Below are 14248 nucleotides of genomic sequence, written 5' to 3'. Positions count from 1 at the left end.
GGGTTTTTGTACCATGGGAGCTCAAAACATTTTTCTGAGTCATTAATATAGTTTGGGGCCTAGGTGAGTCTTTTTTTCCAAAACCTTTTAAGAGTCATCCAGGACACACCCATATACCATATAAAATCTTAGTTTCGGTGTAGGAATCACTTGTACTTTTATGTCCAGCTGTCTTCACCATACCTTGGTTCAATGCCATTTGTATTAATAAGCAGAGAAGTGGGGCCAAAAAAATCTTTGAAAAAGAGTCTTGTAAGGGTTGTTATCTGGGCATCAGAGCAGGGAAATGAGAAGGCTAACATCTAGGGAAAGGTACTCTGTCTGTACGGGGTGCCTGGGAATTTTCCTAAAGACAGAAGAATGAAATGAAGCATTGATACTATCCTAAAGAAACGCATACTTTGCCTCGATAAAATCTCACAGATTAAGAAGCTGGGGAGGGCAGGCTACGCAAGAAAGAAATTGAGACAAAGAGATGGAGAAGGCAGTGGGCCAAGTACGGAAGTAGGAACCAAATGACACTGAGTCCGTGCACCACATGAGGACTGGGGACAGCCTGAGGGCTCTGACAGACAACTGCAAGTGGTAGGGAAAGAGAAGAAAATGCAACGAACATACATATCCTTTCTTCTCTTTAGAAAGAAACACATATCCATTTTTGTACATAAATATACATTTTTGTGTCCGTAAGTATCTATGCATATATATATATATATACACATACACGTACGTATGTATATTGTTATTTCTTGTGCTGTTTCAGTAGAAAAGTGACTGGTGTGCAAAGAGTGTTTGTACGGTTGCTATCAGCTGTCACATCCCCAAAGAATAAATTGTAAACTCACTTTTCCAGCAGAATAGGCACTCTCAGCAAAGATGAGTTGGAGTTAGTCAGGAGCTTAGTGCAGAGGCCAAAGGGGCTCATACAGCTGCAAAAGCATAACAGGCTGACGGACTGTTTATTGGAAAACTGCCAGAGACGCCAAAAGATGAGACCACATTTCAAACCACCCCGTCAAAATGGAGCTTGGGAGTTCACCGCAAACTCGCAAGCAGAACTAAGCACCAGCTCAGAGGTGCCCTGCCAATGCTGTGACACATTTTAAACAGTGGTGTTTGTATAAAATTCTTACTTGCTTCGTTCTGAGCTCCTGACAAATCATCATTCCAAAGGGAAAGTCTCTGCAATATTAATTTAATCAAAACCATTATTCAGAATTTCCAAACAGATATTTTTTTCTCCTAGAATCACTGAAGTGCATAAACACTTCATCTACAATATCTACATTTAGCTGCAAAGTACTGCTGTAATTATTTAGCCACAGATCATGCCGTGAAGTACTGTTTTCAGCCACCGCGCTCGCATCACAGAAATTAAGATCATAGAATTATACAATCATAGAATCATACCTCACAAGGCTCACACCGGCCCATTTCTCCAGCTTGTCCAGTTCCCTCTGGATGACATCCCATCCTTCTGGCATGCAACTGCATCACTCAGCTTGGTGTCACCTCCAAACTTGCTGAGGGTGTCCTTGACCCCACTGTCTGCCATGAGAATAGTACAGATCTTAGCCCAGCCAACAAGTGTAAGTACACAGCATCCACGACAAAGCAAACCCAACTATTCCCTTACTTGGAGACCTAGCTGGAGGTCTCCTAGCTGGAGAAGGCAAGAAAGATATGGGAGGAGAGCAAAGAATTATTGACATGTTGAAGCAGGTTGATTTTCTGGGGAAAAACTGTGCCAAGGACAGAAAATACATGACAGAAAGCACAATGTTGTAGGCAGGGGACAGATGTGAAACTCGTACAATAGTACAGGAAGGTGATGAACAGTGAAGGCAGCGTCTGTAAGGCCCTGAAGCTGAGGCTGGGAAGATTTGATGTGATGCAGCTAAACAGGAAGCCAATGAGTGGCATAAAGGGAAAGCAAAACTGCTACTGGATGACTTCATCTACTGTATTGTCAGCTCTACGCAGCTCACAGCTCACAGATTTACCACTGAACACATCCCTGGCTGCAAATTTCCAACTGAGCCAATTGTGCAGTTTTCAGTTTGGCTCCACCAAGAATGCTGGTTTGTTCATAGCACGGAGCAATGCAGGAGGAGAGGGCGCTCATTTTCTGCCATCACCACTGTATGACATTTGACACGCTGATGGTGGCATCCTTACGGAAACACACTATGCTTCGTGTAACCTTGTGAGGGACCCAGATGCAGAAACCACCCTGGGTTACGCTCTCCAGACAACGGAGGCCACGTGCGTTGTTGTCATGATCAACTTTGTCACTGGAGAGAGGAAAGAGGACTGTGCAAATCACTTTGCTCCAACAATACTGCTTCCCCACCTGATTTATGGATATGGATATGATTTAGAAGTGGACAGGTACAGTCGGACTTGATGACCTCACAGGTCTTTTCCAACCTAGGGATTCTACGATTATTGTGCAATTTTAGCAGTCATGGGGGACACATTCTTTGGCTGCCCAACGGGGAACACAGCTAGCAATGAAGGAGGAGACGAACAGCAGAGGTAATGGAAATCATAACACATAGGCCACAACATCATGAGAAGTTACAACTCTGAGTTACAACCCTTTTGTAACTCAGTGCAGCAAATAGAAGTGGAAAGGGTTAGTTTGGGGGACCAGAGTATAATCTGGAGTCAGTCTCACCCAACTAAATGCAAATGAAGTCCTCTGGGAGAAGCAAAGCAATTCTACATTTACACCAAAAATAAATGAGAGCATTGTCTCACCCAACATAACTACTTCTGTTCATGTCTTTTGGCTTGTTTCTTTCTCACCCCACAAAATGCTGCATAATGGACAAACAAATATGGAGTTCTCTTGCAATAAACTGGATGAGTGAACAGAGGGAAATCAATTTCTTTATGATGGCTCCTACTATGAATGAAACCAGAATGCCTAACGAGTGCTGGAATGATAGATGGAGTTCTAGGACAGAGTCTATTATTACATTATGTTAAACTAAAACAGCTTTATTGACTTCAATACATTTATTCCAAATAGTGCCTGTATCTGGAAGACACACAGCCTACAAAGTTGTGAAGCAAGTTCTGGAAAGTAGGGGGTTTTCTGCTTCTTCTAACGCTTAGAACTAAACTGGATCAATCACCAATTATACAACACCTAAGAAAAAAAAGTCTAACATTACTAACAACAGAAATGCCAGACAAATTAGCGGATAATTTCTCTAATTTATGAAGTTAAAAAAAGAAATTCTTACCTGGGCTGAAACTAAAGAGAGAGAAATGAAACTTTGCAAGGACATTAAATAAATCAGTTAAAATAGCAAAACATGCTCTTTCCCATGATATGCAAGTGACCGACAGATATGCAAGTCTGTATATATCTTATATACAGATGTGTATAAGATATTACCTAACTCAGAGTTTAACTGTAAATAAAAATGTCATATACAATAATTAGGACAGGTGTCTCACACTTTTTTTTACACACTTCCTTTTAAAGCAATAGTTTAATTACCCTGTTTATAGTCTTAAACAAAAAACCAAAATACTGTCTACATAATTCCAGACAAATTCAGAGTGCTGCTCCAAGATCCTACTCCCAGCAGTTGATAAGCTTTGAGGTGGGCTGTCCAGTCGATTCTTCATCCCTCTATCATCCCCCACAAGACCACGTACCTCAAATCTCACAAATCACTAGATTATGACAACAATTTATCAGAGGTACATTAAAGGCAGAAACTAGCACTTGTATTAAGGTCTAATCAAAGCTTTTAAAGACTCTTCCTATTGCCAAGCTTTACAGCGTTGCCCTCTGGCAAATCTGAAGATAGGTACCAGACCAGAAAGCGCTCCTATCTGGATCACTGATTCCTACAATGCTGTAAAAGAGCACTGTTCAACTCGTGAACTTCTTTTGTAAGAGGACATCTTTCACATCAATGCTCAGAAACGCATAAAAATGCTTAAAAATTTAGGAGCCCTCCACAGATGTTTCCTCACAATGAGGGTGATGAGGCCCTGGCCCAGGTTGCCCAGAGCAGTGGTGGCTGCCCCATCCCTGGAGGGGTTCCAGGCCAGGCTGGATGGGCCTTGGGCAGCCTGAGCCAGTGGGAGGTGTCCCTGCCCATGGAAGGGGGTGGAACCGGATGGGCTTCAAAGCCCCTTCCAACCCAAACCGTTCCATGATTCTATGTTAGGATGGAGCATTTGAGCCACGTTAGGAAGTTACCATTTCTGGGACATTCCTCATGGTGCATGTTTCAGAGAGCAGGTAAGGACGATTGTGTTCGGCAGTCTGTCATGGCTGGGAGATCGTGTTGCTTCAGGTCTGCATACAACAGGGGAGAGAGCAAGATACTGCTGCTGCCAATGGCACGCTGAGGCAAAAGTGGTCCCGTGTTCAAACTGCAAACATCTTTGTGGAGTAGACTTTGTGGAACTCCTCTGGGAATGCAGAGGATAGCATTCCCAACAAGCACTGGGATCTAGGAACAGAACATCCTTCAACATGCTGATCCTAACATATTTCCTGATACAGAATAGAAGACTTTATCCCTGATCTTTCTGCTCCTTTTATTCTGATTCCTCATGTCTTCACTGCATCATGCAGGGCAATATCAGAGAAATGGTGGAGCATATCTAAGTAGTTATGTTTATTTATTTGTTCATTTATTTGCACATTTGTACAAACCAGGATCTTGGAAAAATTACCTAGAAAGGGAAAGCCTGTCTGCAGCCACACAGACCCTGAGGGTTAGGACCGCAAACTTTTTCCGAATTACAAATTTTTCACTTAATTTTGAAACAGAAATGTCACTCTTCCAGAAATTTTTTTCTTTTAATATCCAAATGTTAAAAAACTACCTCTGCTTATTTTATACCTACTCACGGGTTTGGCTGTTGTTTTAAGAGGGGTTCTAAGATCTCCTGCTAGCTGTTCATCACTAGTTGTGGTTTCCAGTGACACCTCCTGTGCCAGTCCCTTCCTAATTAAAAAGGGAGAAATGTCACACTATGAACAAAAAATTCATGACTGATTTTCCCATCCAGAGGCTCAAAGTCAAAACGTAGCTTTGCAAAGCATGTAAACCCACTCTTAATTTTAATCTCTGTTCCTGAAGCACGTATTTAAAGTTAAAAATTTTGCAAAATGGAGATTGCTGTAGGCACATCTTCGACTCTCTTCTGGATTTATTTGCAAATGCTGATCAAGATGGAAAGCTAATTCTTATCACAAGGAAGTTAAATACAATCTTAGAAGACATCTATATTTTAAGGTCTGATTCTCAGCTCTGACATAGGCCTTTATCTGTAACATCTCAGAAAATGTATAAACACAGCTGGCAAACGGGGATGCACTTCTGTTGGCCACTCCTGGTTACTAGACCGGCTATCAGATTTGCATCACACACGTATGCGCATTTCCTGGCTCCCCTCATGACCTACTTGAGCTTCCTAAGTGGAAGGTTATGGTTTAAGAGGCAAAGTTCATGAACCAGCCTCTTCATGCACCCTGCCCGCAGACAGCATGTTTGTACATGTAAGCCCCTACGGAACATTTCGTGCTTGCAGCCATTGCAGCAGACGTTTTGAAATGGTTTGCACATGCCAACACCTACCTGGAAGTAAAATTGCGCTGTTAGAGTATACTCAGGACATTCCTTTTGTCAGCTACAGAACACAAAAACTCCTATCATTTCACCTCAGCGCAGTGCTCACTGGCTTAACGAGATTCTACAGTAAGCAAACCATGGCAAGGCTGAGATTTTCAGGGAGGTATTCAACATATCAGCCCTGCAACAGGAAAAAATATTCATCAGCTTTGCAGGAGACCTTTGCATGTAGCACAATGCCTCCTAGACCACTGAGCCAGTCTGTCCATTCACCTACCGCATATACATAAAATACACGCTGCCTCCCGTCCTCTGAGCAGTTTGAGGAGTAAAATCACTGCTCCTTCTGTCAACCCTGACCAGGCAGTGAAACCCGTTATTACCTCACTCCTTGCTCAGCCTCCTCGGAGAGCAGTGTTCAGGTTTCTTTTCTCCACGGTACTACATCCGTCACTATTACCAGCCTTCAGCCCTCGCTGGATCTATTACACATCTTCTGTAAATACGTTCACAAAATTACTTTCCGTCCCCGCTCTGGATTCAATGTGTATCAAGAAGCCCTGTCAAAGGAACAGAGCCATCAGACGTCACGTCATTCTGAAACAACCCCAAAGAAACAAGTCAGCTTTCTGGAGGAGACAATACACTTTGAACGTGGTAATTACCAGCTATTCCTGATGACTGCGTATAGGAAAAGCCACAACCTCTGCTTTTCATGGTCGCTGCAGATATAAACCCTTCATTACTGTTTCTGCTATAAAAATGTTCTTTTGCTTCCCCGTGTATTTAACCTTTATGATGGCAAAGAAATTCAATGTTTAAATCAGCTTTAATTATATTTTTTCTTGAGTGTTGCAATGTGGTCCCTTGAGTTACATCTTTATTTGTGTAAAAGGCAGAAGACTTTGCAAAAATGGGTTTTAAAACACTACTTCTGGCCCACAAAAGTAATTCTCTCACAGGACACAAGAGACAAAGAAATGAGACAGAATTTTTGCCTAGAAAGTAAACTCAGATGGAAAAAAGTTCTCAGGAATCCAATTAAAACACCATGGGTTATAAAGATTACAGATGGCACTGCAACCCACGAGGACCACACAACTTGGGCTGACCATTTTCAAGGCTGTCTATCTAAATCAACTCTAGCGTCCAAGGCAACACAGCATTGATAAGGCACAAAGTCATCTTTGCTCCTCTCCCACATAATGTGCTTTTTGTGGTGCATTAGATTTTACGTGTAAAACGACTGCATTTTTAAAGACACTTAAGCACCTTAATCTTTGGAAAACACAAGTCCAAATACTTTTAAATCCCGGGCCCATTATCAGCTGGAAACCTTATCAGATTCAAGAAATCGGTAAAAGCAATTTCAGTCACTCCTTTCTTTTCTCTGTTCATCAGAACATACCTTTTTCATATATTGGTCTAATTTAGACTGCAAGCTCTGCTGAGCAGGGAATGTGCTTCTACATTTATACAGCGCCCCATATATTTATGACACTAGATGTATTTTTATAATAATAAGTAAGAAAAAAAAAAATCAATGATTTCACTGAGACAACACTCCTCAAAGCAGCAATTGCCACGAGCGCCCCCAGCAATAGCTGGTGCTGGCTATAGCAACAGCAGAGCCTCAGAAAGATCCTGGAATTGTGTTTCTGTGTTTCTGTAGTGTTTGCATTTGGGGTTCTCGGAAAGTAATAAAGCATCGCAATACAAGACTCCTCTCGGCTCCTTGCTGACATAAAGGCACTCTGCTTATCAGTGAATTAAAGGCAACTTTTAACATTCCCGTGGCTAAATCATCACTGATATAGCACCATTACATCAAATGACTCGGATACGTACCAGTGCGACGCACTCAGCTTTTGTTTCATTATTAATTTCTTTGAACATTATGAACTGCTGTACCTCCTTTTATGAAGGTCTTCTGTCCTCTCTCACCTTTTTCAAGTGCTTCTCTGGCCCACATTGCGGGGCACACAGCGTGGTTTCAGGAATATGCTTTGCTCTAGAGGTATGCATGCAAAATGAATGCAAAATATGCAGCCAAGATAAGCCCTGGCAGATCTGGAAAGCAGAGTAGAAGGAATCATTATGCTCCTGAATTGTTACCTTTAAAATCTCTTCGATGTGATAATTACACAACCAATAGAGGGAGAAAAGCACTTTTCATTTTCCTGTGATCGTCCAGAACTTTTCAGGATGCCTACTCCCTGTTTGAATCCTTAGGAATTAATTGTTTCATCCACCCATTTCCACAGGACAAGGTCACTAAGTAATGAGACCCATAAACCTTTACAATTAAGGCAAAATATAGATAAGACAGGAAAAGGCAGAGCATTTGGTGGCATAAAAGAACACCTCTAGCCAGTTAACGGGAATAGCCGATGCATTCCTGATCATAAGTGCAACGATTCTAACAGCTGTTCTCACAAAATAGATCCCATAATTAATACATCCGAAACAAACTTGAGCTGCTAGATTAGGGCACTGTTCGAGCAGTGGGAGCATCAGTTAAATTGCGCATCAGATAGCTATTGTCTGGCTGTGGTACTGAAAGTCGCGCTGTAGAGCTGATTCTCTAATATTCTTGGGATGCAATGTACTGCATTTTTTTTCATCATTTCCTCTACATGTAAACTGATCTCCTGCGTTGAAGCAGTACTATTTAAAACAAAAGGGTTTGATTTATAGCCAGTCCCCAGCCTCATAAATCACACCTGCAGCGTGGTGCTCTGAGCTCCCTGCGTTCTGCCAGCATTTACCTTTTATAAATGATTTGGGTTTACCTCCCATTGTGATGGAGCCTAATACGATTGCATTCTTCTCTCCCAGCATTCACTCTTGCTGTTGCTCATTATTCCCACTGGGAATTCAGACCTAGTTTTTGCAAGCTTGTCGGGGGGAGGGGACTGGTGGTGGTGTGGGGTTTTTTTTTAAATTGAGGAATGTTGAATTAAAAATTTATGTTTGCATTCTGTAGCTTTTTCTGTCGCTAGACGTACTATGCAGCGCATTTCTTTCCTCCCCGTTGACTATACTTATATTTAAGCTCCCATTTGCTAAACTATTGATTTGGAACTTAAGCAGGACAGCAGCTTGAAATGTAAAATAAAGAGAGCATTTGTCCTTCAGAGTAACGCAGGTATGCACATCAGCCAGACTAGAGACTGAATAAGGAGCTTAAATTCTCATTAAAAAAAAAAAAACCAGACCTTAAAATATAAAATAATGACTTGAGTCCCCCAAGAAACTAAGTGCAGGGATTTTATTTTTAACTCTCGGAATGTACTGAAATGCCCAAAAGACATTTATATAATATTTTGCAATTGTGTCTAAAGTTCACAACCGTATACCATATAATAATTCTAGCTGGCCAGGCACAGTTCAGATACTCGGGGATAACACGACTTGCTTCTGAGAGCTGACAGCGTTAAGTCCCGATTCAGGGAATTATTCCTAAGCTATGGCACCTTTTAACTGAGATTGATGGTGTTTATGCACATGCCCTGATTTCCTGTGGTACCAAAACAATCAATGACTTAATTTCTTCGATTAATGACCATCACCACTTAAAGAATGCTACTACTACAAAGTCAACAAAGAATTAATTGTAGTTCGAAATCGGTAAAAGCCAGAACACCTAAGTTACGTTTCCGTCATGAATACTCAATACAGCTTAAATTCAGTTTTGGAGTCCAGTCTTCCGTGCATTTAATGGGATAAATTATTTGATGGGATTGGTGCAAAATTTAGACTTGAGATCTGGAAGGCTGCAACATGTGTCAGCTGAGATCAGGCTCAGACCTAAGTAGTTAGAAAAATATTTGTGAAATGAATAGTAGTTATTCAGAAAAGCTACTCCCTTTCCAACATAGCTCACAGGTGGATTGGAATAAGTGGACCTGTTCCAGTTCAATGAAGGATTAAGCTAAACACTTCTATCTTCAAAGTAGATTAAGTGAAACAAGAAGGCATTTTGATTCTCAAATTAGAACTGTCCACACATGCCCTTAGTCAAGAAGAGCTTTTGCTCTTTAAATGCAAACCTTATTTTCATCAAATTAATTTTCAAATGAAGGCAGTGAGTCTTGAATTATTGTGTCCATTGTCTGAAAATTCATATGAAAGTATTTGTAAGAAAAGTAGGCTTCCTGAGTTCATAGTGTGGGCACATAAAGATAATCAGTCAAAACTTCTTGCTAGGTAATGACTAGCCTAATTTTTAGAACCTGTTTTGGGTTTATAATGTCTGATGTGTAAAAACTATCAACTGCAATAACTGCTTCCAAAAAAATAATCTACTGAATTAAAATGAACAACTGCTTTAATTCTCCAGCAGTTCAAAATCAGACCTTATTCCGAGCAAAAAAAAGTATGTATAAATCAACTTAGAACTATCAAGAAGAAAACACCAAATTATTAATGCCAATATCTGTTACCTCAGATTTAAATTTCTTGGATTTGTAACTCAAATTTGATAGGGCCATGAGAAGAGATGTTAACTCTGCAAATATAGTCCATCTGATGTTTTATTGCAGGACAAGGTAGAAAATCACTGCATGAACCTTCTCCTTCGTTGCAATTGTTGTTCGTTCCACAGGTTAGTTTTACTGTCGGATTTAACTGCAGCAGAGTGCAATTATGCAAATCTTGGTACACACATATAAGGTTAAATTACAACTTGCTGTCTCGCCTTCCACAGCCCCAAAAGCAACCCTGCAAAGTACATAACTCCACGAGCTGTTACAAGTCCTCATTCATTTTATAAAGTACTTCCTTCTACTGAGCCTCTCATGAAAAGGGGTCCAGGATTACAAGCTCCATTCTGAAGCAGCCTCACATGCAGTCATATCCACTGAAACATCAGAGAGCTTCTTTGCAGGTTTGGTCCAGCACTATTTCAAGTCTTTTTTATCCAACAGCACAGTCATGACATACAAGATATCCTTAACCATTGGTTTCAAACAACCCTAAAATGCCAAGGTTTCTACCTGAAAACCTGATAGGACTTTCTTACTCAAAGTCCTATCAAAATTGAACCTGCAACAAAAAAAGGTTTGTGTAAAAGAAGATATTTTTAGTTGAATGCATAAAGCCTGCTTCTCCATCAAAGTAGTCATCTGGGTTACTTTGATGATGGATTAAAATATTAGCAAATGAGCAAGATTTATCGCTGTCTTTACACAAAGCAAAAAGGCATTAAATGTGCCCCAATGGCTTCAGTAAACATAGATACATTTCAGTTAATGGCTTTGTTTAGAATGTGAAACAGCAATTATAAACTATATCTGGAGCTCTGATAAACTCCTCCAATGACCTCTCTGATCCTGTCATGGCCAACTTAAGCAAAACTACTAAACTTATGCCTACTAAATTTCCATTTGCACACACACTGTGTTAGATTTGCATACACAGTTTTGACGTCTTCACAGACAGCACTGAAGACGTATACCTAGTACTCTACTGGAAATTTCCCCCTGTGATTCCTTACACACTAGTATTCTCGTCATGGTCCATCCAGCTGTTTTCCAAGTTCACATTTATATAATAAAATGTTTTGCAATCCATTATGTTATTAGAATCCAAATGCCTGCCCCAAATGTTCCTGCAATAGAACGGATGCTTTGTAAACACATTTCAATATCTAGACCTAGCAGAAGACAACCGCTTATTTCCACTTCTGCTGCTCGTTTACACCTGGGAGAAATCAATAAAGAAACTTTAACCAAGCAACCTGCAAAATAAATATGTGATGGATCCATTAATATGCAATAATGATCAATAAGGAGGGATTTCCTGGCAGGAAATAACTAGCTGGAGGAACCATTAACGCTGAGAAATTTCCAATGTAGAGTACAATCTGATCCTGAAAACACTTATTCACATTATCAGTCCTTATTCTTAAAAATAATCCTTTGCGAGAGCCAGATTTACTCACTGAAGTAACACCCTGCCCAAGTACCACAACATACCTGTCGTTTCTTACGCACACGAAGGAAGTGCCATATTTAGACCATTTGTTAAAAAGTTTTGCAAATACTTCTGCAAAAATCACTTTAAAAGAGAAAAAAAAAAATAAAAGCAGCTGCTTTCTTAAGAGCTTTATATTAATAAGTTGAGTTCTGGGTTCCCATGGATACACTGTTCTGGTCCCACACTGGTCTTGCTTCAGCACAGTAAGCAGCAGGGAAACAGGCCCTCCTCTCAACGTTGCAGTAGGTTTAGCGCCCTCGTTACCTCAGTGGTCCTCCAGTGCTGCCCAGTGGGGTACATTTTTATTTTGTTTTTTGTTCTGAGAAAGAATTAATTCTTGTTTGTGGCCCTGCAGTTGATCTCAACACAACATGAAAATAAATATACAACTGTGTCATTGCTCCCCAGTAGGCTCCAGGCACCTTTCCCTGGCTGGGTCACACACTGCCAGGCACCTGCAAGCTACTCATCACCATCCCGGATCACTTGTACAGCAGCATCACACTGACCTCCCCTCCAGAAATGTACAGGTTTTAGTTAAAGCACAGAAACCTGATTTCCAGAAGAATTCTTAAAACAACCGAATGATTATCAATGCACATAACAGTCAAATGCCTTTGCTGCAACAGACATGAGCTATTCTCAGGTGTCACACCAATCCCATCTCATCCAATCACACGTGCAGAATAATTCTCTGGTGCTACAGGCGGTTCCGCTTTCTCAGTCTTCAATGAAGACAAGCATTATGCTCACTGGGACAAGTCTTAAAGACATTTTTAAGGAAAGTGTTGAATAAAAGGAGAGAAATTTTGAAAGAAAAAGAGCCTATAAAGAAGAACAATTTTCTTAAGATGCAAAGGAGGCAGAAAAGGGTAATGTATTTCTCACAAGGTCAGTAACGGAATACAGAGCTTTTCAATTGTGCGTCACTAGTTGGGATCTATCTGGGGCTGTCAGTGAGCAGAGCGGAGAGCCTACAGATACTGGTAGGCTGCAAAACAGCCAGGAGGCAGAGTGATTATTTACAGCAGCATAGGAGATGGAAAGGAGGCAAAATAGGGTTAAATTAACATTAGTTTTCAAAATAACATGAAAACACATCTCCAGACAGAATACAGTTAAGATAAATCCTATCTTCAGGGTGAGGTGGACCAGTGATCTAACAGCTGTTTTCTACAAGATGTTTTCAGATCTAATAGGATCATTGCTACACTCAGGTCAAATGAAAATTTTCCCTGGCCTAACTTCTAAGACTGCTGCTGGTCTTTCAAACATTCATCAAAACCCCTCCATCATCTGGTCCATAAAAAATCGATCATCTATGTTAGCTGGGTTCAGAATGGCCAGCAAAGTTCTTTCTAATTAAAATATGATTGCCAAGTTCAATATTACTACAGTCATTATTTTTAGGGTATGCCAAATAATGGTAAATCTCAGTGTCTGTGAAGCTAGCCCATGCATCCTCGATCAGCAACAACACCATTGCGTTTGTTTTTTTACTGTTGTCTTTCAAGTTTCACAGAGCCTTCTCAGCCCTGGGGCTATGCCATCCAATCTACTGCTGACTACATTGGATTCTGATGCTGTCTGGGCTTTCAGGACATTGCTGCAGAACAAATCACCATCGTGATCAATATCTGGGGGGCTGTGACATTGCTGGATGTGAGCTTGGCTCAGTGACTCCATTAGAGCCATCAATACACATCCGATGGCCACGTGAGCAGCTATGTGATGTAGTAGCAGTCACTTCAGAAGAATCATTGACTGACTTAGTACACACACACAGAACTGACAATTAAATGAACTAACAGCTTCAATTTACTTGCCATGATCAATTCAAGCTACAGTGCAGTCATGCAGGAAAAAGATGGGAGCAGCATGACCAAGCCTGAACCACAGCTCCCAGTTTGTGACACGCAGTCTCCCAATAAAGCTTTTCCGTCAAGGGCAAATAAGAGGCTTTAAAAATAATTTTTCTTGGTTAATTTTAAAGGCACTCTTTGAGACACAAAGAAAAATATTTTGGCCAAAAAAAACTCCGAAACAATTAAGCAGAGGAGCTGCTGAGTGAGTTGTAGATCTTATTCGCAGAGAGCAGGGAAACCTCCTGCATCTAGAATGGAGTCGGACTCTACTAATTATTTGCCTATAACCCATAACTGGGTCTGATTCTTTGCTATCTCGCACAATGGGTATTTAAATCTGCACAAAGACTGCAAAATATGGTCACTCTGAGCAGACTTTTACAGCCACTTTGCAGCTCGCAGAGCAGGACAGCAGAGAGCTGCTCCTCAGAGCCAGCACAGTGGCTCTGTGCCATTATATGCAGCAAAACCTGTATTTACAGTTTGTTTTTACACACTCCTCCTCATCCACTCTTTTTTTCTTCATTCCGGATACAGAAATGGTTTCTTTACTTTCCATATCCCTATCCTGTCTGAAAAAGGTACAGCACTCTTTAAAACTGATAAAACACTAAGTTACACTGAAGTGGTTTTGTGAAACTCATCCAAGTTCTTCAGTACAATCGCCGTGGTTTCCTTTTAACATAGATGTGGCAGAGCTGAACAGGCTCCCTGGAGACTCCAGCTATTTTCAGTAGCAACAAGAGCCCATCCCAAACATAACTTTCAATCTGCTCCTTGAATACCAAGTAG

The 14248-nt window shown here is 40.8% G+C and overlaps 1 long non-coding RNA gene across 23 annotated transcripts in view; it reads right to left on the bottom strand.

Annotated features, from left to right (window-relative positions):
* Positions 1-14248, bottom strand: part of LOC128851851 (uncharacterized) — a 352018-nt gene that overhangs the window by 216285 nt on the left and 121485 nt on the right. For 22 of the 23 annotated variants that reach the window (XR_008449359.1, XR_008449379.1, XR_008449361.1 and 19 more), the window contains 2 exons: positions 5996-6172; positions 1411-1548 (listed from right to left, as the gene is read on the bottom strand). This is a non-coding gene — a long non-coding RNA (uncharacterized LOC128851851). Of the gene's footprint in view, positions 1-1410; positions 1549-5618; positions 5794-5995; positions 6173-14248 lie in introns of all 23 variants that reach the window. The other variant, XR_008449358.1, reaches the window with a different exon arrangement.

This window comes from Cuculus canorus, chromosome 3 (assembly GCF_017976375.1).
Source record: "Cuculus canorus isolate bCucCan1 chromosome 3, bCucCan1.pri, whole genome shotgun sequence".
NCBI classification, from domain to species: Eukaryota; Metazoa; Chordata; class Aves; order Cuculiformes; family Cuculidae; genus Cuculus; species Cuculus canorus.
Note: the sequence above shows the minus strand (reverse complement) of the source record. Positions and strands in the feature narration are given on the sequence as shown.